The sequence below is a fragment of the Panthera pardus genome, unplaced genomic scaffold (assembly GCF_024362965.1).
Source record: "Panthera pardus isolate Hobbes unplaced genomic scaffold, ASM2436296v1 HiC_scaffold_2, whole genome shotgun sequence".
In the NCBI taxonomy this organism is placed as follows: domain Eukaryota; kingdom Metazoa; phylum Chordata; class Mammalia; order Carnivora; family Felidae; genus Panthera; species Panthera pardus.
Window position 1 is genome coordinate 120412914 of NW_026526765.1, and position 25886 is coordinate 120438799.

Below are 25886 nucleotides of genomic sequence, written 5' to 3' on the forward strand. Positions count from 1 at the left end.
AAGCCAAAATCGGTAGCTTTAGTTAAGTCTGGAGGGCGTGAGCCTGCTGTGTCACACTCACCCTCTTGGGGAACCTGGACATTCAGCTGCCTCGGGAAGGCTGTTCACTGAGCACCTCAAACTTTATCCTAATTTTGATACAAAAGTCGGGCTGAAATACAGGATTAGCTGAATGTGATAGGATAGGCGGCTATTCGGATGGCCCCGTGGCTCACCTGGACTATTCCTTACCTTCCTTCTGATCTTTGAATATCACACGCTCATCTCAGTGCCCCTGCAGACTGGCACTGGAGGAGAAGGTGCGGGAATGGCTAGCCACATCCACGTCACTATTACATGCCCAAAGTGTGCAAGACTTCTAAAGAACAGTTGAAAAATTCAGACCTCCAGGTCTGGGGGAGAATTTAGGCATCAAGTGCCCATTTTTCAGAGACCCAAGAGGAACTCACCTTATCTGGGCACTGGGGTCTAAGAGCTCCCTGCGTGACTCAGCAGAATGTAAACATTCAGTGCTTTCTCTAGCTGCTTTAACCACTGTGCCGCCCCCCCCCCCCCCAACCTCCCCACACACTCTTCTGCATTCTTTTTCTGCTTTGGCACTTTCCCTTTCATTCCCTACAGAGATGTGATTGTTTATGATGTAGTTCTGCAAACAGCGGTGGGAGAGGCGAGCATCCGCCACAGGACGACCGGGGCTTTGTGTGAGGCTCAGCCAGCCCTGATGGTGGCAAAGGGTTGAAAAGAAATAAGCCCGGCTTTGCAAAGTGGTGTCCAGTGAAGGGCTGGCCAGCTGTTTACTGGGACTGTCTGGGTGAATGAGTGTGGATTTTGGTGGAGACTGTGATTCACAGTCACAAATTCCCTTTTCCTTTGTTTTCTTTGTGTTGGTCATTGAGGGCTTCTGAGGAAATTCCCCTTTTCAGATTGTATATCTGAAGGCAAGATCATCAAAGGTGCTGCTGAGGGCAGCTGGTGAGCACTGGAGGCTTTCTTCTGTTGACCCTGCTTTTGCTAGTATGAGTAAATGGCTTTGCAGATGAAGTACTTAAACAAAGGCCAAACTGATACACAAATAATGAAGGGAGAAAAACAGACTTTCTTGTAAACTCTCTCCCAGATCTGCTGTGCATACATATAGATACGGCTTGCCTGGTTCCGAAAAGGATTTAAGGAAGCGCTATGGGGTTGGTTAAGTGGTTTGACGTCATAGGCCAGTAGCATCAACCACGATGATGATGCTTTCAGTGGTGAGGGTGGACGGCATCTTAGGCTCCACCTACACTAAGTGAAGGGATGCCTGACCCAGGATGGAGAGTGTGCTCGCTCGCCTGGCTCACATGCGTTCTGTGGATGCTAGTAAACCGTGGAGGATCACAGAACTGCCAGGCCTGCTGGGCCACCCTCTAGGAGTGAGGGACGGTACAGAGTGTAAGGCATTCCCCATCCACCTTATCAAAGGGTGTTGCTTGGCCAATGCAATGCTCCTTGAGTTAAGCTGCTGGAAAAGCAATCTGTCACGGGTGCCGCAGGCATACCCGGTTTTAGGTGAATCTAATGCCTACACGTGAAAAGAATTATAGGTGAATGAAGATTTTTTCCCCCCTGTTTTTCACTAATCAACACATGCTCATGGAGTACTGACAAGGGGTCCCATCTCAAGGTACAACTGGATTGAGCCCACTCAGCCACAGAAAAGGGAGGGCACCTACCTAGGGGGGCAGGGGCAGGTAACAGTGAGTGTGGACTGACAGGATGTCCAACTCAGCTGGGAGGCAGGGTCCAAGGTATGGGAACAAGGGCAAGCATCCAGGCCAGTGGTCTACAGAGAGAGAAGAGGAAGGAAGGGAATATGAAGTGTTTGATTCCTAAATATTCCGAATTAAGAGAGGCAGCCTAATATAGTGGTCAAGTGCATAGATTCTGCAGCGGGGCTCCCTGGGGTTCAGATTCAGACTGTGCCATTTATTAATCCTGTAGCTTTGTGCCTCAGTTTCCGCATCTGTCAAATGGGGTAAGAAAGTACCAACCTTGTTGCTGAAAGGCTCAAATGAGTCATGCTCTTAGTGCCTGACTTATAGTAACTACTATGTATTTGCTATTAGTGAAAGGTGAGTTCTGAACATGCTGTACACAAGTCCTTTTGTTCCAAAGTCCAAAGTGACACTTTATGTTTCCTGTGCCCTTACTATGTGCCGGGTACCCGACTTGGCTTTATGTATCTGATCTTGCTGAATTCTCATAACAATCCTGGGAAGTAGGAATTGAGGCTTGCTGGGCTGGGCCATTTGCCAAAGTTCACGCAGTCACCAAGTGACAGAGCCACATGTCATACCCAGGCTGTGCTCCCACCTGATTTGCCATGTATGTTTTATCGGATCACTGGAGGGGTCCTAAGAGACGTGGAATTTGGTGACAGGAATTCACGACAGGTGATATTTGAAGACCTAGGAAAGTAGGCCAGGATTTGGAAACTCTCCTAAGAAAGGCAGACCCCAGGGGGTGCCTGGGTGGCTCATTTGGTTAAGCATCTGATTTCAGCTCATGCCATGATCCGTGATCTCATGGTTTGTGGGTTCGAGCCCCACATCAGACTGTGCCAACAGCTCAGAGCCTGGAGCCTGCTTCGGATTCTGTGTGTGTGTGTGTGTGTGTGTGTCTGCTCCGCCCCCATTCACACTCTATCTCTCTCTCTCAAAAATAAATAAACGTTTTTTAAAAAATTGAAAAAAAGAAAGAAAGAAAGGCAGACCCCAGCTTGGCCCACAGTCAGACTCTCCACTTTGAGGACCTACGGCTTTTGAGACCAGGTCTTCAGGAACAAGACATGAATGCAGTCACGGGGGAACAAGAGGGGCCTCAGGTTTTCCTGAACCAGTCAGCGGATGATGCCCAAGAAGAGAGGAAATGGTGCCTGACAACAGACACAGAGGCAGAGGCACAAGCCTGCTGGGCCAGCACCCCGCTTCAACTCTGCAGGCCTGAGGTCAGAGGTCAGCTTGAGCTCAACTCGACATCAAGACTGGGTGACTCCAGTCGTAGAGAGAGAAGGGATGGGCCATCCAGAACTTGGTGTCTGTAAAAGACTCGATCTGCTGGTGCAACCCTTCTAAGGAGAACGTTTAAAATGCGACAGAGATTTGTTTTCTGCATAACTGCTCATGACCTCTGACTTTGTCCAAGGAATGCTAGTGGTGGGGACAGGCGTGAGGAGCAAGCCCCTCTTGCACCAGAGCTGTACAGGTGTGGGGGGGGGGGACCTCAGACAAGACTCCCCTCTGTCTCTCCAGGACCTGTAGCTTGCAAACAAATGTGCATAATAATCACAGGGGAGCTTGTTTAAAAAAATCAGGTACCCAGGTCCGGCCCATCGAAGTCCCGACTTAGCCAGGTTCCGGAGGGACCCACGATTTTGCATTTCCTGGGTAGGACCCAGGTGATTCCATCTTTGGTCCACAGGGGACAGTTGAGGAAACCCAAGTCTGACCATTGCTCTGGTTCTTTTCCCTTCATTGCTGTGAACGAGAACACAGAGTCATTTGGTCTGAGTCAGGGACAATTGGCCTCTTCCTTGTCATCCCCTCCTTCCTGAATTACCGTCTTCCTCGGACTAGCCCTCCACGTGTTGCAACATCCACGACAGTGTCCACACTGCACGCCGAGTTGTTATGTGCCAGGCACAGGGCCAACCCCTTCATGCTATTCCCTCACTCAACCCTCACAACCACCCCATAAGTTAGGTGCAATTATTATCCACCTTTTACAAGTGAGGGGAAAGCCCTCGCTGCTAGGAAGTGGCCGATCTGGGGTATGAACTCTGGACAAGCAGATTACCAGAGCACCATCATGGAACCTCCTATCAGCGGAGTTTTACCTGTTGGTCACTTCAGCCTTCCCTTCTCGCTCTTGGGTGCCTTTCTCTGGTTCACGTTCCTCTCTGGTCCGCTTCCATTCCTAGGCCCTAACTTTCTCAGAAGATGATGTGGCCCTGTGATCCCCTACTTTTTTCTCATTCAATCAATCAGAAAGGGCTGAGGCAATGGGCAGGTGGAAGGCAGGTGTTAGGAGCTGAACTACGTCCTCTCCTTAAATTCACATGTTGAAGTCCTAACCTGCAGAGTATCAGAATGTGACCTTATTTGGAGATGCCTTTACAGAGGATATCAAGTTTAAATGATGTCATTAGGGTGGGCCCTAATGCCAGCATGACTGGCATCCTTATAAAATGGGGAAATTGGGACAGAAAGACATACCTAGAGGGAAGATGGCATGAAGACACAGGGAAAAGAAGGCCATCCACAAGTCGTGGAGAGAGGCCTGGAACAACGCTTCTCCTCCCAGCCCTCAGAAGGAACCAGCCCTGCTGATACCCTGACCTTGGACTTCTGGCCTCCAGAACTGTGAGCCAATACACTTCTGTTGTTTAAGCCGCCAGTCTGTGGTACCTGTTGGGGGAGCCCTGGAAAACTACTATGGTGGGAGCCTAGGTTCACCCCCAGGTCCTGAGTTTGGAGTGATCTAGTTTGAGGCCAACACATCCTACCAAGTTATGACAACTTTCTTGTCTCTTTAACTCAGGAGTCAACTTCTGTTGACTTTAAACAGTGTTCATGGGACTCACAGATAGTCTAAGTCCCAGGAAGGAAGAAGGAATGAGCAGCAAGGATGACGAGGGGAGGAGAGAGGAGGGAAGGGAAAGTAAAGAAATAAAGAGGCAGCCAGATAAAGAGGACAAAGAATGGGGACTGGGAGGGGGGTTACTTGAGGGTCACTAGTGCCTTCACCTCAGGTTCATTCACCTCATTTGTGAGCTACTGCCAGTGTGCCAGGGAGCATGCTAGACACTGGGGCTGTGATACAGCCTGGAATGGACGGTTCCCGCCTTCCTGAAAGCTAGAGGCTAGAGAGGGACACGGACTCAATCACACAGTAATTCTCCTGCGTGTCTCAGGAAAGCATATGCAGTACCGGACCCAGTCACGGGGTCTGGAAAGGTTTTGGTGAGTTCGTGACGCTTGGGTTGAGATGTAGGGGGTGGGCAAGCGTCCACTGGGTGAGGGATGAGTGTTTCAGACGGAGGGAAAATACTGCAAAGGTCACACAGTGTGAGGAAGTGCGGCATTGCCAAGGGGTGGAGGAAAGGCCGGTATGGCTGGAAGAAGGAAGGGAAGAATGAATGTAGGGAAGAAGGGGGACGGGTCAGAGAGCAAGGCCCAGGAGGGGGCCAGACCATGGCAGCTGGGTTGACAGTTTGGGTCCTTCAAGTGAGAACCACAGAAGGCCAGAGAAGGAAGGAATCCTGGATACGGCAAACTCCTTTCAACAAAGGGAATCCTGGGATAGAGACGTCAAAGGCATGCTTTAGCAGTGGGTCTTTCCAAAAGCAAGACATCAGACTTTTTGAGTTCACAAACTTGGGGTTGGCTGCTTCGCCTCTAGGGAATGAAGTTCTAGCCATTGTCGACCCTCAACAGAGCACATTCTAGGTGTTTGTCAAGGCTCCATTGGGAAGGGTCAAACGGGGACAGTTCTGTCCTGTCAACGGTTAATGAGCCAGCTTGGCAGCTCGGACAGGTTGGCCGGGCAGCCCCCCATTTGGCAACACTTGGAGGACACAGGGGGGCCTCAGAATATAACCCATCTGCTTGCTGTACTTTGTCTGAAGGTGCAGGAGCAGGCATGCATTCCAGAGGCAAATTATTCAGTGGGGGCTCTGGAGAATGGCAGAGATTCCGGTTATGAAGGGGAAAGAGGTAAGGGAAGGGAGCCCAGAGAGACCGCTGAGGGCACTAGGGGTGAAAGTGAGCAGAGAAGCACCTGAAAGGAGCAGTGCAAAGGACCTGATGCCAAACGCTGCCTCACTGGTGAGCTCACGGGAGCAGTGGCAAGATGGGCCCGCAGCCGGCAAGTTCCCACTTGGGTGGTGCCTGAGAGCCCCACTACCACACGCACGCCATCTCCATCGCTGGGAAACTTCTCGTCAGTGCCAGGTATCGTTGGCGTAATGCACTCAGGAGCCCCCATGTAAAAGTGAACGCAACGCCTTTGCCAGAAGCCCCGCCTGCCACAAAAAGAACTCTCTTCCTTTTTCTTCCTGGAGAGGGGCTGGATCTGGCTAAGCAAGGATGAGTTGTGGGGGCAAGCGGGGCACACTTTGGAAAAGAGAGGGGATTTTCAGGAAGGTGAGTAAGCAGCCCAAGGCCTCTTGGGGAGCAGGATCCCCTGACTCTGCTCCTCTTACCTCTCCCACCCACTCGAGCCCCACTGGCCTCTTTTCTGTTCCTCTGAGGTTCCATGTCCTTACCAGCCTCTTGGACATTGTGACTTCTGTTCCATCCGCCTGGAATGCTCTACCTTGTTCTTTTTTTTTTTTTTTCAATGTTTACTTATTTATTTATTTTGAGAGAGAGAGATCGAGAGAGAGAGAGAGAGTGAGTGAGCATGAGCAGGGGAGAGGCAGAGACAGAGGGAGGGAGAGAATCCCAAGCAGGCTCGGCACTGTCATCCCAGAGCCCAACCCAGGGCTCAAACCCGTGAACCTCAATATCATGACTTGAGCCAAAGTCGGATGCTTACCCGACTGAGCCACCAGGTGCCCCAACCCTGTTCTTCTCATAGCAGATCTTTTCATCCTTGGGCCTCACCTCTCTCAGCAACTCCCCCAAAGAGGCTTCCTTTCCCGTCTCTATCATGGGACTTGCCCCAGTCTGTATTTATCTTGTCAACTTTTTTAACACTTGCTATTGTCTGGAACGTGAGCCTCACAAGGGCAGGATCTCATCCATCTTGTTTCGTGCTGTATCCCTGGGACAGAGCCTAGCCACAGAGGTGCTCAGTAAATATTGGCCCAATGAATGAATGAGTGACTCACAGAATCTTGGATTGAGAAATCCAAGGCCCAGGACAGAAGTGGGATCTCCCGCTCTCTGCTGCTCCTCACAGTTCTAGAAAAGGGTGCACCACATGTGAAAGCAAAGCTGACAAGTTTGTGTCTAGGGCCTGTGACCCTGACTTAGGGGACCACACCCCTCATGGACCCCAGGACATATGCCACCTACTCTGGCTTAGCCAGCCTACTCTCAGCTCTTCAGAGAACTCACTTTGGTTGCCTGGAAAAATCCAGTTTAGTGGTTATTATTCATGCTTAGAGATGAATAACTTCTTTTGGCTGATGGGCATCAAAGTGAAACAAGTGATGTCAGGCACCTAGAAGGGAGACATCGATCTGGCGTGTTCCGGCCCTCGCACCCATGGAGGCAGATGGACCAGAGCATCTCTGCCTTTGCCATTGGTCTGATGGGAACACAAGCAGCCTGCGTTGATTAATCAATGTGTGCAAAGTGCTGCACCAATACCTCTGGGGACATAAAGAGCCTCTAGAAAACAAGACTCTTCTTTACTTCCTCAGAATCTCTGTCAGAGTTTAGAAATGGCAACTGTGGGCGAGCGGAGATGAAGGCTCCAGTCATTCCCTGGAGCCCACACAGAGCAAGTCTGCAGCCCAGAGAACATTCCCCTGGTTCAGAGTCATGGGCTGAGTCGGCCCAGGCTTCTTGGCCTTTGGTGATAAGGTGTTTAAGTTGCAGGAGCAAAGGCAAAATCTCCACTCAGTTGGCCAAAAAACCTTGCTGCCATTTTCCCTGGCTGGTCCTGGATGTCTTTGCTGAGGGCTCTGGAAGCAGAGTCCTAACCTCCTTGGAAAGAGAGCTAACATGGAAGCCCAAGACTCTTCTCATTATTTCATTATTTCAGGGTGACAGTCTGTGGTGCATATTGGTAGGGTAGCAAAATGGCCAACAGCATGGACTCTGGCGCAAGACCGGGTATGAATTTTGGCTCTGACCCTCAATAGCTACGTGGCCCTGGCCAGTTTACTGTAAAATAGAGAGAATAGGGGCACCTATTTCCTCAGGTTGTGGCCAGGAGAAGTCCATACTGGGTTCCATTATCAGCACTAGGGGCTGCTCTCTCATAGGGCTGCCCTAAGACTTCAGTGAGACAGTACATGTAAAGCCCCAAAAATGTTTCAGTATGCAACACACAGCACAGTATTTGCCCAATAAAATATTAATTATTGCTACCAACAGGTTTGCAGTCTGGCTAATGCTTTTTTGGAAGCCTTCATAAGAATGTATTTGATGTTAAAAAATGGTCCTGGGGCATGAAGGTGGTCACCTGCTGTCCTGCTGTTCCTCCATCAGCTTTTTTTGTTGCAAGGGGCAATTATCACCCTGTGCTTTCTCAGCACTTAAAAGCCTCAGGTCAGGAAACTAGAACTAGCCGAGAAAGCAACAGACCCCTTACAGAGCTGAAGCATGGAACAGACACAGGCCATTTGTTCAGCAGTTTTAGGCTGAGGGCGTTTCCAACAAACAATTAAAGAAGGAGTCAACCCCAGCAGGCTCCTTCTGCTCAATCCACAAAAGGGCTTTGGGATTCCCACGCACAGACAGGCACGGGGTTTCTCAGGGCACAGACTACTCAGAAATTCTGCTCAAGGGTCCTGGCCTGGGGCTTTGAGCTTAAATCATTTGAAAATCAACTACAGGGATGAAAGGGACAGTCTGCAGGAGGGTGGCCTGCACTGGATCTTGCATTTGGGCTGTCCAGTACTCCGCCCCTCCCTCCGGAGTGACCTTGGGTACAGAACTGGTCCTTTTTAGACTTTGGGTTCCTTCTCTACAAGAGCTGCCTCTGGAGAGTGGCTTGGAGGTTATGCATGGTGTGCAAAGCTCCAACTGTCTCTCTCCATACCCATTCCTCTGTGGCCCTCTTGACCATCACATAGCTGTGGATATGGAAAAAACCCAGTGGTGATCAATGTTGTAAAGGCTTGCAAATATTTGCTTGCACCAGGTGACCATGAGCGCATCACTTGGCTGCTGGAGCAGCATAGAGAGATGGATTATGGGAAGGGGTCCAGGCCACAGTCTGAAGGAGGGGATGTTGGCAGCCCCCACACTCAGCTCGGCCCATCCTTGCACCACAGGGACCAGGCCGAGATTATGGATTTTTAGCCTGCTGTTCCCCTGGGTCGTCAGACTTCTCACGAAGGCCTGAATGAAGATTGATGGTCTTCCTTAAAAGAGGTGGACCCCTTCCTGACCCACTCTGACCTTCCCCAGATGCCTCCCCACCTCCCACTAAGGCCCGAGGATTTAACACACAGCTGGTTCAGGGTGGATCCAACTGTAGGCAGTGCACGTGGGGGGAGAGCGTTTCCAAGGCGATGTCCGAGTTGTCTCTAGTGACCCATTGACCTGACCCTCCCCGCCTTACGCTGCCCCAAAACTGAGCTAAGACTTTGGAGGGCGGATACACCTTAGGATGTCTGGCGGGAGCCTATTATGGTGGGAGGTTCAGATCCCACGCTGGGATGGGCCCTGGGGAAGGTCAGGGGGAGGGTGAGCCAAAGCTGGCTTCATCGCCTCTGTTACCTCCTGGCCTTTCCTTCTTCTACTGGAGAGGCAGTCAGATGCGGGGTGTGGAGGCCCCCGTTTTAGCAATTGTAAAGAACGTCTTGTCGAAAATCTCTCAACATGTCTTGTTGTAGGATGGAAGCATATCCTGAGTTGGCCACTTTAAAGTTTTTTTATACTGGAGATCAAGAGAAAGACCTCTGGTGACTAATTAGGAGTCCTACATTCGCCAGACTATTACAGCCCCAAAGTCAGTGTTTCCCCGGAGTCAAGGTCCCTTTCTCTTCCTGGCCAGTCCCACATCCTGCTGGGCCTGCGTTGGCTACTCATGTTTCTCATTATCTCTCCCCCATCCTCTTTAAAGGCTTCTCACTCCACCCAGGGGTTTTATTTTTAAACTTGCACAGTAATGCTAGGGCTGAACAGGACACACTGCCCACATTCACGGGAAACTGGGCTGCCTGGAAAAGCAGCCCCCTTTTCGGAGACTTCCTTCCTCCCTCTCTCCCTCTGTTCCTTTCATCTTCATCGGGCACCTTCTCCATGAGGGGCTCTGCCAGAGAACACAACAACAAAGCGAAAGATCCGGTTCTGCCCTTGGGGCGCTTACATTCTAACAGGGTAGGGAAGACCGGGGATAGACAGATGGGACTATGTAAACACACACCAAATAAGCCAACAAATAAACAAACGAAATAAGTAGAAATTTGTTAAGATCTACTCTATAAAAGGGACATACAAGGCACCGGAACAAGAGAAGCTGTTACAAATTAGGTAGACAGGGAAAGCCTCTCTAAGGTGGTGATGCAGAAGAGAAGACCAAAAGAATGAGGGGCGCCATGCGTGCAAAGAGTAAAGTGAAGAATATTCTTTGTGGAAGGAAGACAATGGGTTAAGGCCCTGAGGTGAACAAGTGCTTGGTGTGTTCTAGAATCCAGCAGAAGGCCAGGATACTTCAAGCATCATGGACAGGGGGAAATGGTCAAAGTGGAGAAGTACGCAAAGAACAGATTATGCAGACATGTGGAATCATGCAGAAAGTTGGGGCTTTTTTTCTGAGGGCAGTGGAAAGTCACTGGGGATTAGAATTAGGGGGTGACATGCAATGATTGACTTTTAAGACTCTTATTGGGTCCTGGGTGGAGAGCAGATCTTAAGAGGGGCAGGATAAACAGCAGGGCGTGAGGTAGGAGGCCTCAGAATCATGCAGGAAGCAGATGATGGTGGCTAGTCTGGAGCAAGGCAGTACCACAGCTAGAAACTTCTTGGAAGAGCCTGCCACTGGACAGTTTCCTTACGAAGAGTCATAAGACAGTATCCCACACTCATAAGACACAACAGAACACTAGGCCCCAAAGGCAAGAGGCAGTCAACATAAGCAGTAGAGTTTAAATATCCTATTGTCTGTCACTAGCCATATGTATTAGGTTTCCAAACCCAATTAAGTAGATCTTTGTTCAATCATGGCTCCCACGACTTTCTGAAAGGTATAAATGCTCCTGTACACCATGGCAGCTCTCTCTGTCCTTTACAGCTTTGCCTTGGATAGGAGGCCAAATGGCTTTGACGGAGTGATCTCACCTACATGCAAAATTCAAAGGTGACTTTATATGCCTGAATAACTTCAATAGGGGTCTCTTCTGTCCAGGAAAAACATAACTATTTTTACTCTTTGGAAGAAAGTAGATGAGAAACAAAACAGAATGGCAATGGAGCCATTCAACAGAGAGTGACAACAGTAGTTATTATCTGGTGTGTACTTCAAGGCACTTTACTTGTAGCAACTCATTTAATCCTCCAAAAGACTGATGAGGTAGGTACCACTCTTGATCCTTTTTGCTGAGAATGGAGATAAGGCTTAGGGGGAAGTGATGTCGGAGTACAAGTGGCAAAGTCAGGGCTCTCAGGCTGGTTGACTCCTATTGGCTGAATGAACTCCTAATGACCAGGGTTCAGGAGCCGTCTGCTTTGTGACTACTCTGTTTTAAAAATTGCATTGAGGGGCGCCTGGGTGGCTCCGTTGGTTAAGCGACCGACTTCAGCTCAGGTCATGATCTTGCAGTTCGTGAGTTCAAACCCTGCATTGGGCTCTGTGCTGACAGCTCAGAGCCTGGAGACTGCTTCAGATTCTGTGTCTCCCACTCTCTCTACCCTTCCCCTGCTCACGCTCTGTATCCCTCTGTCTCTTAATAATAAATAAATATTAAAAAAAATTTTTTTTTAAATTGTATTGAGGGGTGCCCGGGTGGCTCAGTGGGTTAAGCACCTGACTCTTGATTTTGGCTCAGGTCATGATCTCACAGTTTGTGAGTCTGAGCCCTCTAGTGAGGGCTCTGCCCTGACAGTGCAAATCCTGCTTGTGATTATCTCTTCCCCGCCCCCCCCCCACCTCACCCCGTCAATAAATAAATAAACTTAAAAAAAACACAATAAAAAACTCCATTGAAAAAGACCTGAAGGAGATCATCCAAAATGTTAGTGAAGCAGGGATATGAGTAGATTTTCTTTTTTGTTATTATTTCTTTTTAAATTTGTTTTAACGTTTATTTATTTTTGAGAGAGAGGGAGACAGAGAGAGAACGTGAGCAGGGGAGAGGCAGAGAGAGAGGGAGATACAGAATCTGAAGCAGGCTCCAGGCTCTGAGCTGTCAGCACAGAGCCCAAGGCAGGGCTCAAACCCACAAATCGCGAGATCGTGACCTGAGCTGAAGTGGAACGCTTAACTGACTGAGCCACCCAGACATCCGTATAATTCTTTTTTAATGTTTGGAATACATAGTGCCTGGTACACAGTGAATACTCAAAAATAATTTATTTACTGAAATTATTGGGTTAATAAGTTACTTAAAAATTACTTTTACATCATTAATATATTTCATTATAGGAAATGTAAGAAATACCGGAAAAAAAAATTTACCCATTATCCAGAGAAAATCATTGTTAAAATATTGGTAATATGGATGTCCTTCTAGTCCTTTTCCTGTATTTATGTATGTCTGTTTCTGTCTGTCCCTATCTATGCATATAGATAGTATATGTGTAAAACAAAAATGGGATCATACAGAACTTATAGGCTTTTAACTTACTTTTTCACTTGGCAATATATCATGGGCATTCTCCGTTGCATTTTATATTCTTTTAAAATAGAATTCTTAACAGTGGCAGTGCATTCCCCTATAATTTATTTAATGAGCCCTACATTATTGCATATTCAGTTTGTGGTACCCATATTAATAATGCTGTCTTAAACTTCCTTCCAAAAAACCTTTACGCATACCTATATTACTTATCAAAGAAAGAAGAGCATTATATATTGAAATACAAACAGAGAAAGATACCTATCTTGGGGTTTTTTGGGGTAGGCCAACTAGCATATTTCTTGCATCTGTCCTTCAGAATTCAAGCAAAGGCGATGTCAGTTACCATACCCTCCGTTTTCCCAGTCTTGTCATTACTCACCTCTCAAGCATGCTTCCGGTGCAGTTGTGTCTCAATGCAGGTAGATTTAGAAAAATCCCAGTTGTGGCTACAGTGTGGGCCCTGACGTTACGCAGCCAGGCATAAGTTCCAATCCTACGCCTAACCAGATATGTGACTCCGGGTAAGTCCATTTTTCTGAGCCTTAGTTACTTGGTGTGTAAATGGCATATCCCCTGGAGGATACAACGAAGTAAACCAGGTAAAGCTCTCTTAAGTATGTGCCCAGCCTAGAAGGAATGCTCATAAAATGGTGATTACTATTATTATACAGATAGAGGAAGAGTTTTCTCCAAAGTTCAGTGCTTTGGAAGACTCCCTCCCAACCTACACTGCAGGATCCCAGTAACATGAACTTAACTTAACTTAAAAAAAATCACTGAACATACCCTCTGGCTCTTTGTAAGACTAAAGTGTTAAAAAGCAATTAACTTTTTTCCCCCCTTCCTTGCCAAAAGCCAGGTTTGTTGGATTAGAGATATATTTAAATTACGTTGTTCACAGCTGCATTTAGCATTTAGCCAGCTGTGTTTTATAAATGTCTATCCTAAAATAAAAACAAAGCAGGCAAAAAAAAAAAAAAAAAAGCAGAACTGTCTACATCGACCTTAAACTGCTCTCAGTGTTCTATAACAAAACAGAAATTATCTAACTCCTAAAACACAGACCACAGAAAGAACTGACCTGAGTTGTATATTGTACACTGTTAACACAGACACACTGTTGGCACATAGTAGGTGCTCACTGAACCTGAATACACGTTTTCCTTGCAGACAGCAAGTGGGTGAGAAATAAATCAGTATATTCACTTCATCTAAATACTGTCAGTGCCTATTTGGAGGGGCAAAAGAAGAGGGTAGAAGATTGAGTGAACAGATGCTTTTTGAGTCTGTAAATTGAGTGTTGGGAAACTTTACCCTCCTAATTCAAGGCTCGTGAGATACATTTATGATCCCGACGGGACTGTGTAGGGATTTCTCTAACCTGCCGTCAAGAAGAGCACATATGATAAAGCATTTCTGATGGCCAGACCAAGTTTTTCCATTTTGTCTAACTATGGGAAACGCTCTGGAAAATATTAGTGTATGTGCAATAGTGTATCCTCAATATCAAAATGGCTCGAGAGATCATGGGGAACACGTATGATTATAAGGCAACCCACCACTGGGCCAAGGCATTAATTACAGGGCAAACCCCTAAAGACAAATAACTATGAGGCACCCCACAATTTCCAAAGAAATAACTGGAAGGGCTGGAACTGCCAGCATCTACTGCTCTTAGGCATTTCTCTCTTCAGATGCTTGGCTGGTACTGGTTGACTGCCTTCGCACACAAGAGCTCATGCTGTGGGTGATTCAAAGATACAATGTGTTCTTTGCTTTCATACATAAGCTAGGGGAGGAGAGAGACAAGCCAACAACTCCATGGAAACTTAGAAAGAATGAAATGATTGCTAGGCAAAACACTGCATGGGTCCTTGAAGGGAGGAAAGACCTTATTCACTGGAGGTATCACAGAACGCTCTGCAATGGAGAGGTAACATTTGATAGAGGCATTGAAGGATAAGAAGAGTTGTAATTAGCAGCAACTGGAAGGGAAGGGCATTCCAGGCTGGGGAACAGCATACACTAACCATGAAGGCCCGAGAATACTTGGTATGCAACAAGGAGAGGGAGAGCCCCAAACCGATGAGATGGGGAAGGATAAAGTAGGAGGTGGGGCTTTTCAGACCAGATCTGGGGTCAGTGAAATGCTTTGCAAAGGACTTTGGGCAATGGGAAGCAATGGAAGGTTTCTGATAACGGAAGCACTGACACACGCAGGTCCTCTGTTAGAAGAAAGGCTTCAGAGGCAGCAGAAAAAGAGATTGGAACAACAAAGCTTGGAGGCAGGAGACCAATCCTGAAGCTCTGTCTTCCATTTTCCATCTGCTTAACCTCCGTAGTTGTGCACAGTGTGGACCAGTGCCAGCCTCCCCCTTGGATGCCGTGATCCTGTACCTTTGGGCCTGCCTCCTGTGGCTTCTCTGAGAGAAGGGTCTTACATTGCAGATCTTGGAGACCGCGGGGCATCCCCTGCCTCTGTTCACTTCCCTCCTCAGGCTCCGGGTTATTCTCCCTTGAAGATCCCACCTCACTCCTCTCCTGCATCTGCCCCCAACTCTGGCCCCTCTGCAGAGCCCTACTGTCACTGCGGGCCCCACCCTTAGCTCCGTACCGATGGGCAACTCTTATTTCAGACGTAGCACACACCATAGGTAGCTAGCTCATGTCTGCTCTGCACAATGGGATTCTCCTGGTTACATCCACTCTTTCGGTAAACAGTGCTCCATCCCTGTCTCCTTCCTGCACACTCTGAGTCATCATCTGATGATCCCTTTGCTAAGTTCCCATCATCTGCCAAATCCTCCTCATTGTCCTCCCCAAGTGGTTTTGGACCCATCATCTGCCTTCTACTCTCACAGCTCTAGTTTAGGACCTTCTATTTCAATTCAGCAACTCTTTACAGAGCACCAGGGACTGTGGTGAGGATATGACACTGCACAGGAAGCACATGGCCCCTGCCCTTGACTAGCTTACAGTTTAGTAAAGAAGATGAGCATTAAGCAACGACTTGAAGACTGATGAACGTTTCAGGGAGGGAAACACAGAGCACTGTGCCCCTTGGCCTCCGCTCTGCCTCTGCCCTGCCCTCTCCCAGCACTGCCATTTTCCTATAAGCTGTTACCGAAAGCATCTTCCAAATTCCCTTCTTGGAAATCTCCACTGGCTCCCCAGGGCTTGCAGAGAAGAGTGCAAACTCTTCAGAACGGCACGGAGGTCCTCTGTGATCTGACTCCACATGAGTGTGCGGGGACCCTGTGAGTCCTACACATCCCCCTGCCCAGCAGAACCTGTCCTCCTGCGGGGAAAAGGCCACCTCCACTCCCCATGCCTGGGCCTCTGTTCAAGCTATCCTGGGATCCCGTGTCCATATGCATGAAGCCTATGTGTTCTTCTGGTTGAGCTCCCACTGCTTCCACCAAATCTTCCTCGGCCCCTTCTCCCTCAGGCTTTCACCCCCCGCCACGGCATTTACCGCAATCGGTCTCATTTACAATTTCACTTCCCACCCTCCATCAAGGACAGGGAGTTGGTCTTATTTGTCTGAAAAATCATAACAAAAATAATAGCTAAACCTACCAGATGCTTTACAGGCAACAGGAGTCATGTGCTTCACCCTTTAAAAAAAAGTTTTTTAATTTATTTTTTAAATTTACTTTGAGAGAGAGAGAGAGAGAGGCAGAGAAAGAATCCCAAACAGACTTTGTGCTGCCAGCGCAGAGCCCCATACGGGGCTCGATCTAATGAACTGTGAGATCATGATCTGAGCCGAAACCAAGAGTCAGACGCTTAACCAGCTGAGCCACCCAGGTGCCCCACCTTGTTGCATCTTTATAACAAGCACGGGGGTGGGGGGTGGACACTATCCCTGGTCTCACTGTACAAGCTAACTTTCTGGATTTAAATCCAGGAATCCTGACCTGGGAGCCCATGCCTTTGACCGTGACTCCACCTTTATTCCCTCACTGGGTTTTGTTAGGTCCCTTATAGGTAATGAAGGTCACTCCATATTAAGTGAACGGGGACAGTGACAACCAGGGCAGTGAACCTCAAGGTCACACTACAAATCACAATGTCTGAGAGATGTCAAAGGCAGAGCAGTGAGTGACCACACCTCACATGTATTAACTAGGTTACAGAAGCGGGTTTCAAAGAGAAGCCGTTTTGACTGATGCGGGGGCAAAGGACTGGGTGACAGCTCGTGGCATCCCGATTGGTTTAATCTGATTTGATTCAGGAGGTGACTTGGCCCTCTTATGCAGCCCCGTAACACAGGTGCCCTGAGCAGAGCACTCTCCTGTCACACAGTCACCTCGCCTCTCTGCCTGAGCCTGTGAGGAGATACTTAACAAGGGCAACGCCCTCTCCCCGACTCACTGGACTGGACCTGTCTGTTTCCTTAAGGAGAGAAGAGTGGAGCCCAGGCCCTCCCCTGAGGGCCTGCCCCGCTCAGCTCCAGACAGACCTGCCTTTGTGAGTAAGGGCAGGACCTCTGTGGCATCCTACTGCATGGGAGCGGAGCCAGAGGGGAGAGCCAGGATGGGAAGGTTGGGAAAGGGGACGAGCTGCTTGCCCAGAGGGCTATGCACAGGCAGCCACCATGAGACCAGCCAGGGTGCCTCCTCCATCCTTTGTGGGCACAAACAGGGGAGTGTATGAACAGGCAAGAACCAGCCCTGGAGGGCCGGGAGGAATGTGGCCCCAGGTTCCAAAGCCTGGCCGTACAAGGCACTTTGATCTTTCATATCCCCCCGGAAGAAAACCTCTGCAGTGTGGACATGTGGCAAAGGAGAAAGCCCACTCCTTTCTATCTACTGCTCGGAGGGACTGCCAGGTGCCCAGCCTTTCTTTGCTTTCTTCCTTCGCCTGGCTTGAGTTTTGCTCATCTTGTTACAGTCTGGACATCTTTCTGATGCCACACTGTCTTCCATATGCTGGCTTAAATGCCGCATTTTGGGGATGGGGATATGTCTGACAATATACAGATGAGCAGATAGACAGATAAATAAATCATTGTGGGGAACCTCGTGCAGGAGGCCGTGCTTTCTAGTCTCGATGGGACTAGATTCAGCGATGCCACACTACGGCTGCTTGTGTGAAACCTTACACCCCAACGCAGCCAGCACACTGCACTACACCCTTAAGATTTCTAAGTGAGCAGAAACACGTTTTGAGAGGCTGGGACTTTTTTGACCTGCTCCTAAGACCATGAGAGCCATTCTGTTGTGTTGCAAATCCAGCAAAAAAGTCCTAATTCCACAGCTTCCCCCAGGAGCATCCACAGGGCCCCTGCTGCTGTTCCAGGTCTGATTCCATGATAACTGGACCTGGAGGGGAAACCAGTGGCTGTTAGAGATAAAGAACTTTCACTGGGGCGCCTGGGTGGCTCAGTCGGTTAAGCGTCCAACTCTTGATCATGGCTCAGGTCATGATCTCATGGTTCATGAGTTCGAGCCCCACATTAGGCTTGCTGCTGTCTGTATGCACAGAGCCTGCTTTTCAGATCCTCTGTCCCCCTCTCCACACCTCCCCTGCTCATACTGTCTTTCTCTCTCTCAAAAATAAACATTAAAAAAAAAAAACCCTATTATTAAGAAGAAAAAAAAAAAGAACTTTCATCAAATCCCATCCTAGAATCACTCAGGTTACACTGGAATTTCCACTGGCAGAGCCATACATAGAAGTCTGGGTATTCCTGCCCCTGGGATGGATGCGATGAGGCAGGCCAGTTATTAAAGGTACAGCAAGGCAGACTGCAGGAGCGGGTCTCCCCTCAGAAGAGAAAGGCTTGCCACAGAGCCAATCTGGGGAAGAGTCATTAGTTCCGGCTTCTGTCCTCATGATGGGAGGAGAAATATCAGGGGTGAAGAAAGGAACTGGCAGAGACTCTCTGGGCAGCCTCCCCGGAGAAAAACCTGTTTATAGCGCTTGCAGAGGAAGTCTGGGCAATGTTTTCAGAACCATGGAGAACTTTGTTTGTTTCTTTTATATTTTGTAAAGTTTATTTATTTATTTTTGAGAGAGAGAGAGAGCAGAAACTGGGGAGGGGCAGAGAGAGAGAGGGAGACACAGAATCCGAAGCAGGCTCCAGGCTCTGAGCTGCCAGTGCAGAGCCTGACGCAGGGCTCAAACCCACGAACCAGAAGAGCATGACCTGAGCTGAAGTCACATACTTAACCAACTGGGCCACCCAGGCCTAGGCCCATAGAGAATTGGATAGGAATAGAGAATTCGGATGGGCAACACCAGGGAGATTGGAGATATGGGGAGGTTCTGGTGTGTGAGTTATTGATGTGATAAATGTAGACCTTGACTGATTTTGATAAGCCAGTCTCATTAGGGAGAGGTAAAAGGCACTTGTAGGCTACTGCAGGTTGAGGGACAGAAGCAGATAGCTGGGCGAAGTGGGCAAGTGTGCAAGACAAGACAGGAGGATGACAGGACAGAGAAGAGCCTCGTTGGGGAGCTCTTGGGTCATTAATTGCTTGAGAAACCCCAGCCAGGATCTGTGGTGGTCTTTTCCAAGGGAGATGACGGTGCCCTCTTTTCCAAGGGAAACAGTTCCTAAACAAATGTGTCCAGAGATGCCAAAGTCCTAAGGAGGGGAGTGCTGGAGAGACGGAAAGCTGGCTCAGGAAGAAGGATGGCAGTGGGGGAGATGGTTCAAGGCCTTAGGCTGCAGTCCTAGATACCCACCATCGCACAACAGGAGGGCTGATTTGGGTTCTGAGATCCCTGCCCACCCAGAGTCCGAGCTGGCTGTTTTGTGGTGGGGCTCCCCAGGTATCTCAGGAATAATAATAATAATAACACTTTTTAGAAAATGTGATCTTGTTATCTAAGTCAATGCTTCCATTTAATTATTACTCTTGTCGCCATCATTATTCAATGTATATACAACTGCAGTACTGTGCTAAGCACTTTACAGAACTCTGTGCCATTGAATCCTCACATAAATCTAGGAGGGTGCGTCATACTGTTATCCCCCTTATAGAGGAGAGGACACCAAGGTTCAGAGAGGTGATGTCACATGACCCTGGTCTCATTGTGATTAGTAGCCAAGTCAAGACTAACCCTCAGTGGGGCTGACTCCAGGACCCAGGCTCCTGTCCCCCAGGGAAAAGGCTCAGCCAGCTAGAGTCAAGAATGAAACCTCTAGACATTGACGGAACCATGAATCTAGCACAGGTAGAATAACCATAAAACACCACAACTGCCTTTTACTGGATGTCTACTTCCCTATTTCATCAAATTTAAGACACCGTAAACTGAATCATACACCATCATTTTACATACAACTGTGAAAAAAAAATGCTGTACTTCCTGATTTTAGAGGTGGTAAAACACCCACAGAAAAGTGCCTCTGAGGCTTGGGAAGCATTCTAGGTGCCATACTGCTAGGAGCTTTGCCTCTACTATCTCGTTTCATCTCAATAACAGTCCTTTCTTCTCACCCCTGCTTTTACAGACGAGGCACAGGGTTCAGTGTGGTGCAGCCAGTGTGCATGTTCAGTGACACAGAGCCAGGGAGCCACAGAGCCTGGGCAGCATCCTGGGCCAAAGTCCCTGCCCTTGATCAGCAGGCGAGATGGCCTCTGAAGGAGATGGGTTATCTTTGTCATCTGGTCTTCCTGGTGGGTGGACAGCTGGGCAAATCAAAAACACAATAGAGGCAACTGACCTCAAGAATAAAGAAAACCTCACCTCATTCATCTGTGCCTGGGTTCACTCTAATTCTCAAGCTTCCCTGAACTCCGGGAGTGTGTCTTCTAGTTGTAAAGTCAGTTGTAAACTTACAACTTCTAGTTGTAAAGCCAACCCCTTTAGGAAGATCCTCCAAGATCTTTATTTTCTAGCTCATAAGCCTCCTGGGTCTTGGTTCTATCTCTGACCCATCTTTCCTTCTCCCCAAGCTCTAGTTAGCAATTTGCTCTGGATTCTGTGGCGTCATCCTTGACCCTGAACTTTATTCTGCCCACATCTTCCTTGTCTCCTCCCATCTCTTGAAGTGTCTAAACTCTCTGACCCTGCCTTGCCTTGTGCAAGAGCCATGTTCATGTCTCAGTCAGTTCCTAGCCCTGTTTCACATCTCCTTCTCATTACAGGTTTTCTAGAAACCCTGTGTATTAAAATGAAAACATGGGGGTCGGAGCGCCTGGGTGGCTCAGTCGGTTGGGTGGCCGACTACAGCTCAGGTCATGATATCACGGTCTGTGAGCTCGAGCCCCGCATCTGGCTCTGTGCTGACCGCTCAGAGCCTGGAGCCTGCTTCCGATTCTGTCTCCCTCTCTCTCTGCCCCTTCCCGTGCTGACCGCTCAGAGCCTGGAGCCTGCTTCCGATTCTGTCTCCCTCTCTCTCTGCCCCTTCCCTGCTTGCTCTCTGTCTTTCTCTCTCAAAAATAATGAACATTAAAAAAATTTAAAAAAGAAAACATGGGGCAAGACAGAGGTGGAATGAGGAGGTCGTATGTGTAGGAAAAGTCAACTGGATGAGTTTTCTTGCTTTAATTTTTGACCCCAAGACCTCCATCACCCACCATGGGCTGCATATCTACAAGCCCGCCTCTCGGGTTCCAAACTGTGTCATCATTGTATATCTTCTCGCCCTGTATCTTGACCCCTTGGTTATCCTTCCCATAATTTTCCATTGCGAAGAAGGCTGTTGTACGGTAATGAAATCTTCCCCATCCCTTTGAAACACCCTTGTTCCCTCCCCTCCCAGCCACTGAGTCACTCTTTCCCTTCATATCTCTTCTCGAAGACTTCCCGACACTGGACATGAAGGATGGTACTTGGCACTTTCCCCTTTCTCAATACTACCCTCCACCTCAACAAGAACTTAAAATCACAGCTTGGAATTGCTCCTTGGAACCAGCAAATGCACTGGAAAATGCCGTTTTCTTTTTGTCTCGCCTGACCTTCTTCTCACTCACCCCCAATCCTTTAGAATCTGTCTTCTTTTTCTTTGCATGACTGTCTCAGCTCAGCCTAAATGCCCACAAAGCCCCAGTAAGGGCAACTTTAACAAAATCCCCACTTTCTGTGTATGTAAACCTCCAGTGAATATTAGATATTACTTGTTTTCAGATTTGATCAAAGTGCTAGACCTGCTGAGGACAGGTTTCCTTTGCTTCAAGCTCCCCCAGGGCAGAGACATGTGTGTTTCATTCATTCACTCCATACACCATGAGGCTGCAGTAGACATGTCCTGAGTGAATGATGCCTATAGCAGTCATCTCATGCCTAGCTGGGATTTTGTGTCCATTTGGTATGTGAGTTCCATGACATGGAACAGGTTAAACATGGTGGATGTAACAACCAACAAAACAAAAGTTCCTGCTCTCTTGGAACTTACTTTCTAATGGGAAATAACAGTTTAAAAATCATTAAATAGGGGCACCTGGGTGGCTCAGTCACTTGAGGGTCTGACCCTTGACTATAGCTCAGGTCATTATCTCATGGTTGTAGACTTGAGCCCTGAGTTGGGCTCCATGCTGAGCGTGGAGCCTGCTTAAGATTCTTTCTCTCTCTCCCTCTCTCTCTCTCTTTGCCTCTTCCTCTCCCTCTTCTACTGTCCCTCTGCCCCTCTCTCCTGCTTGTGCTCTCTCTCTCTTTCCCTCTAAAAACAAATCAACCTAAAAAAATAAATAAAAATCATTAAATAGATGTCTAGCTACCTAACACTGGATCTAAAAAGTGTGTTGGAAAAAGTCCTAAAATAACTGGAAGTTGAATTCATATTTGTCCTAGGAGAGCTAAGGAACTGGAAAAGACATTCAGTTAGAGAGATGAGAACATCTTTTAACAGCTTTCTTGAGATACAATTTACATACCACACAATTTACTCACTTCAAGTGTTCGATGCAATGGCTTTCACTATATTCACAGAGTTGTGCAACTATTGCCATTAAATAATTTCAGGACACTCACCACACTAAAAATAACCCACCCCTATGAAGCAATCACTCGCCATTCTACCCCCTCCCAGCCCCTGGCAACCACCAATCTACTTTCTGCCTGTATGGATTTGCCTACTCTGGACACTTCATACAAATGAATCACACAAAATATAGTACTGCGTGGCAGCTTCTTTCACACAGCATAACGTCTTCAAGGTTCACTCATGTTATAGCATGTTATCAGTACTTCCTTCCTTTTTACAGCCCCGTAATATTCCATCGTATGGACATACCACATTTTGTTTCTCTATTCATCATTTGAAGGCCATTTGTGTTGTTTCTACCTTTTGGCTTTATGAATAATGCTGCTATGAACATTAGTGTACATGTTTCTGTATGAACGTATGTTTCATTTCTCTTGGGTATATCCCTAGGAGTGGGATTGTACTTTCATATGGTAACCCTATGGGTGACCACTCGAGGAACTGTCAAACTGGTTTCCAAAGTGGCTATACCAATTTTACATTTCCATCAGCAATGGAAGAGGGCTCCGATTCCCCCACATCTTTGCCAACATTTGTTATTAACCATCTTTTGATTGCAGCCGTTCTAGCAGATGTGAAATAGTATCACATTGTAGTTTTAATCCACATTTCCCTCATGGCTAATGATGTTGAGCATCTTTTCACATGAGGAGAATACAGTTGACACTTGAACATGGGCTGACCTCCCATGCAGTTGAAAATCCATGTATAACTTTTGATTCCCCCAAAACTTAACTACTAATAGCATACTGTAGACTGGGAGCCTGAATGATAATGTAAAGAGTCAATGCACATTTTGTATGTTATCTACTGTATTCTTACAATTAACTAAGCTAGAGAAAAGAACATGCTAATAAGAACATCATAAGGAAGAGAAAACATATGTGGAAAAATCCACATATAAGTGGACCTGCACAGTTTAACCCCATGTCGTTCAAAGAGTTCAAGTGTATTTACATTACGTCCGTGAGGCAGCTACTGACCTGGTTCTCGGCACAGTGCCTGCATGTCAGGAGCTCAATCACGGTTGTTGAATGAACACATGCATGAATGAAACAAAGGAAAATGCCTTGAAGGACAATGATTCCTTTAGCTATGGTAGGCCTGGGAGAGGCATGGCTGCCTGAGGGAGAAAATAAGGCAAATATGAAGCTATGTATCTTGATCCCTCCCACCCCATCCTGCTGCCTTTAAACCATGCTCCACTTGGAGTCTCCTTGCCCAGAGCCTGGGTCAGGGGACCTGTCACACAGCGCCAGAGAAGGAAAAGGGAACAGAGAATAAAGAGGACAGTCAGCTCAGCTGCCAAGATTTGTGAAGAGAAGACTTGCAAAATTGCTTGAGCTCCCATTTAACACAGCAGTCTGGTGGACAGATCGTGGTGTTTCTACCACTGTGTAGGGGATGCCATCTGCCACGGGAGCATCCGAAGATGGAGGTGGAAAAGAAGGTGTGTGTGTGTGCGTGTGGGGGAATGCGGGGTGGAGGTGGCTTGCCCGTGGAAACATCCTGATGAGCCGAGCGTAGGATGGCTGGCCCTGTAACATGGGGAGGGCTGGAGGGTTGAGAGTATGGGTGAGTATGATCCAGGGGCAAGTGGGCGTAGTTCATACTCTGTATCTCCTGTGATTCCTGCATGATGCAGATGCTGAGATGACAGCCAGAGGCCACTGTGGGGTGACCCGGCTGTGGGGCCAGGGGGAGACCTCCTGGCTAGGGAAACAAGGAGCCCATGGCCAACAGGAGCTGGTCAGCCAAGGAGCCTCCCTGAGTTCTGACTGCAACAAGAGAGACCAGGACCTCAACTTGAGCCGTAAAGGCGGTGAGTAGGCAGTGATAGGGCAGGCAAAGGGTTCCACGCTGAGACCTTGGGTCCCAGAGGCCTATGAATGAGTGTCTCAGCTCTTCCAGTGAGAGACTCAGGGACCTCCACTCCTCTTACTGCTAGATGATACTTCCAAAAGCAGTGGGAGGGCGGCCAAAGGGGAGGGAATCTCAGGGGCAGAGTAGTGCCTAACAGGACTGCTTAAAATCTTTTTTTTTTTTTTAAGATTATTTATTTATTTTGAGAGAGAGAGAGAGAGAGAGAGAGAGCGAGCGCATGAGCAGGGGAGGGGCAGAGAGAGAGGGAGAGAGAGAATCCCAAGCAGTCTCCAGGCTGTCAGAACAGAGTCTGACGTGGGGCTTGACCCCAAGAACCATGACATCATGACCTGAGTTGGCATCAACAATTGGATGCTCAACTGACCAAGCCACCTAGGTGCCCCAGGACTGTTTAAATTCTTATACTGGACAAGACTGAACTGTTTTTCAGCCACCTAAGAGCTAAGGTCTTGTGAGGAAGCCCAGATTACAGGCAAATGGAGAGAAACTACAGCCATACTGTGTGACCTGCCACCTGGACCTGTTTATGGCCAGTTAGCACAGCCTTGAACCAGGCTAATGTAGGGCAGTGGGAGCAGGGAGATGTTCAGAATACGAATGAAGCCTGTTGTGCGTTGTGTCTGTGGCCACTTCTGTGGGCCTGCTATGGAGCCAGGGAGCGTATGAGGAAGAGAATTTCTTTTCTTCAACCAGAAAAATAGCTTGAAGTGCATGTCCTTTGTCGTCTTTGGCTAGGATTCTCTTAGAAGCTTTTGGAGGCATTTGGATGGGCTGAGCTAAAGAAACATCAGTCCTGTGACAGCGGCACCTCCCAGGTTTTGAGTCCTAACTTTGTTTCAGGTGCTCTGCTCTTATACGTGTCATTGAATCCTCCCAGCCACCCTCTGAGAATAGGTACTGTTATTAGTCATATTTTACAGGTAAAGACATTGAGGGCTTGGTGAGGTTTCCCAGGATCTACTGTGGGGAGTGGCTGGACCAGTATTTGAACACAGGGATCTAGCTGCATAGGCTGGACGTTTAAGCACAGTGTATATTGCCTCTCATTTTCCTGCCTTAAAAAATTCCCTTAGAATTGAAACAAGATCTGGTTAAGAGCTGTTTATTGAAGGAAAAATGTAAAATGTTATTGTTTTCTTAATTTCTAAGGAAAAAATGTTTTCCCAGAATATAGTGAATAATATTACATTAACTTTATATGGTGACAGATGGTAATTACACTTATTATGGTGGGCCTTTTGTAACACATGTAATTGTTGAATCACTACGTTGTATGCCTAAAACTAATATATTATTGCATGTCAACTATACTTCAATTCAAAAAAGACTTGCCCATTTCACAATAATAAGGATGAGTAGATAGAAAAACTGACATGTAACTAAAGTGGTAGAGAACCTGAGTGAGAATTCTTTTTAGTCACTCTTCTCTAGCACAAACCAACTCCTGCAAAGTCAAAGCCTTAGCTTTGTTGGTTATAAAATTATCCCCCAAAGACAATAGACTCAGTTCAGCTTAAAGCATGTGTTTTTACTCACCCATCTATCCTTCCATCCATCCACCTA

The 25886-nt window shown here is 47.7% G+C and overlaps 1 protein-coding gene and 1 long non-coding RNA gene across 2 annotated transcripts in view; one reads left to right on the forward strand and one right to left on the reverse strand.

Annotated features, from left to right (window-relative positions):
* Window positions 1-610: 610 nt before the first annotated feature.
* The window catches only part of LOC109252230 (uncharacterized), a 340134-nt gene continuing 314858 nt past the window's right edge, over window positions 611-25886 (reverse strand). The window contains exon 6 of the long non-coding RNA XR_002073895.2: window positions 611-1819. This is a non-coding gene — a long non-coding RNA (uncharacterized LOC109252230). The remainder of the gene's footprint in view (window positions 1820-25886) is intronic.
* Window positions 23829-25886, forward strand: part of FGF1 (fibroblast growth factor 1) — a 68877-nt gene continuing 66819 nt past the window's right edge. The window contains exon 1 of the mRNA XM_019424557.2: window positions 23829-23889. The gene's annotated coding sequence lies outside the window, so the exon portion shown is untranslated. The remainder of the gene's footprint in view (window positions 23890-25886) is intronic.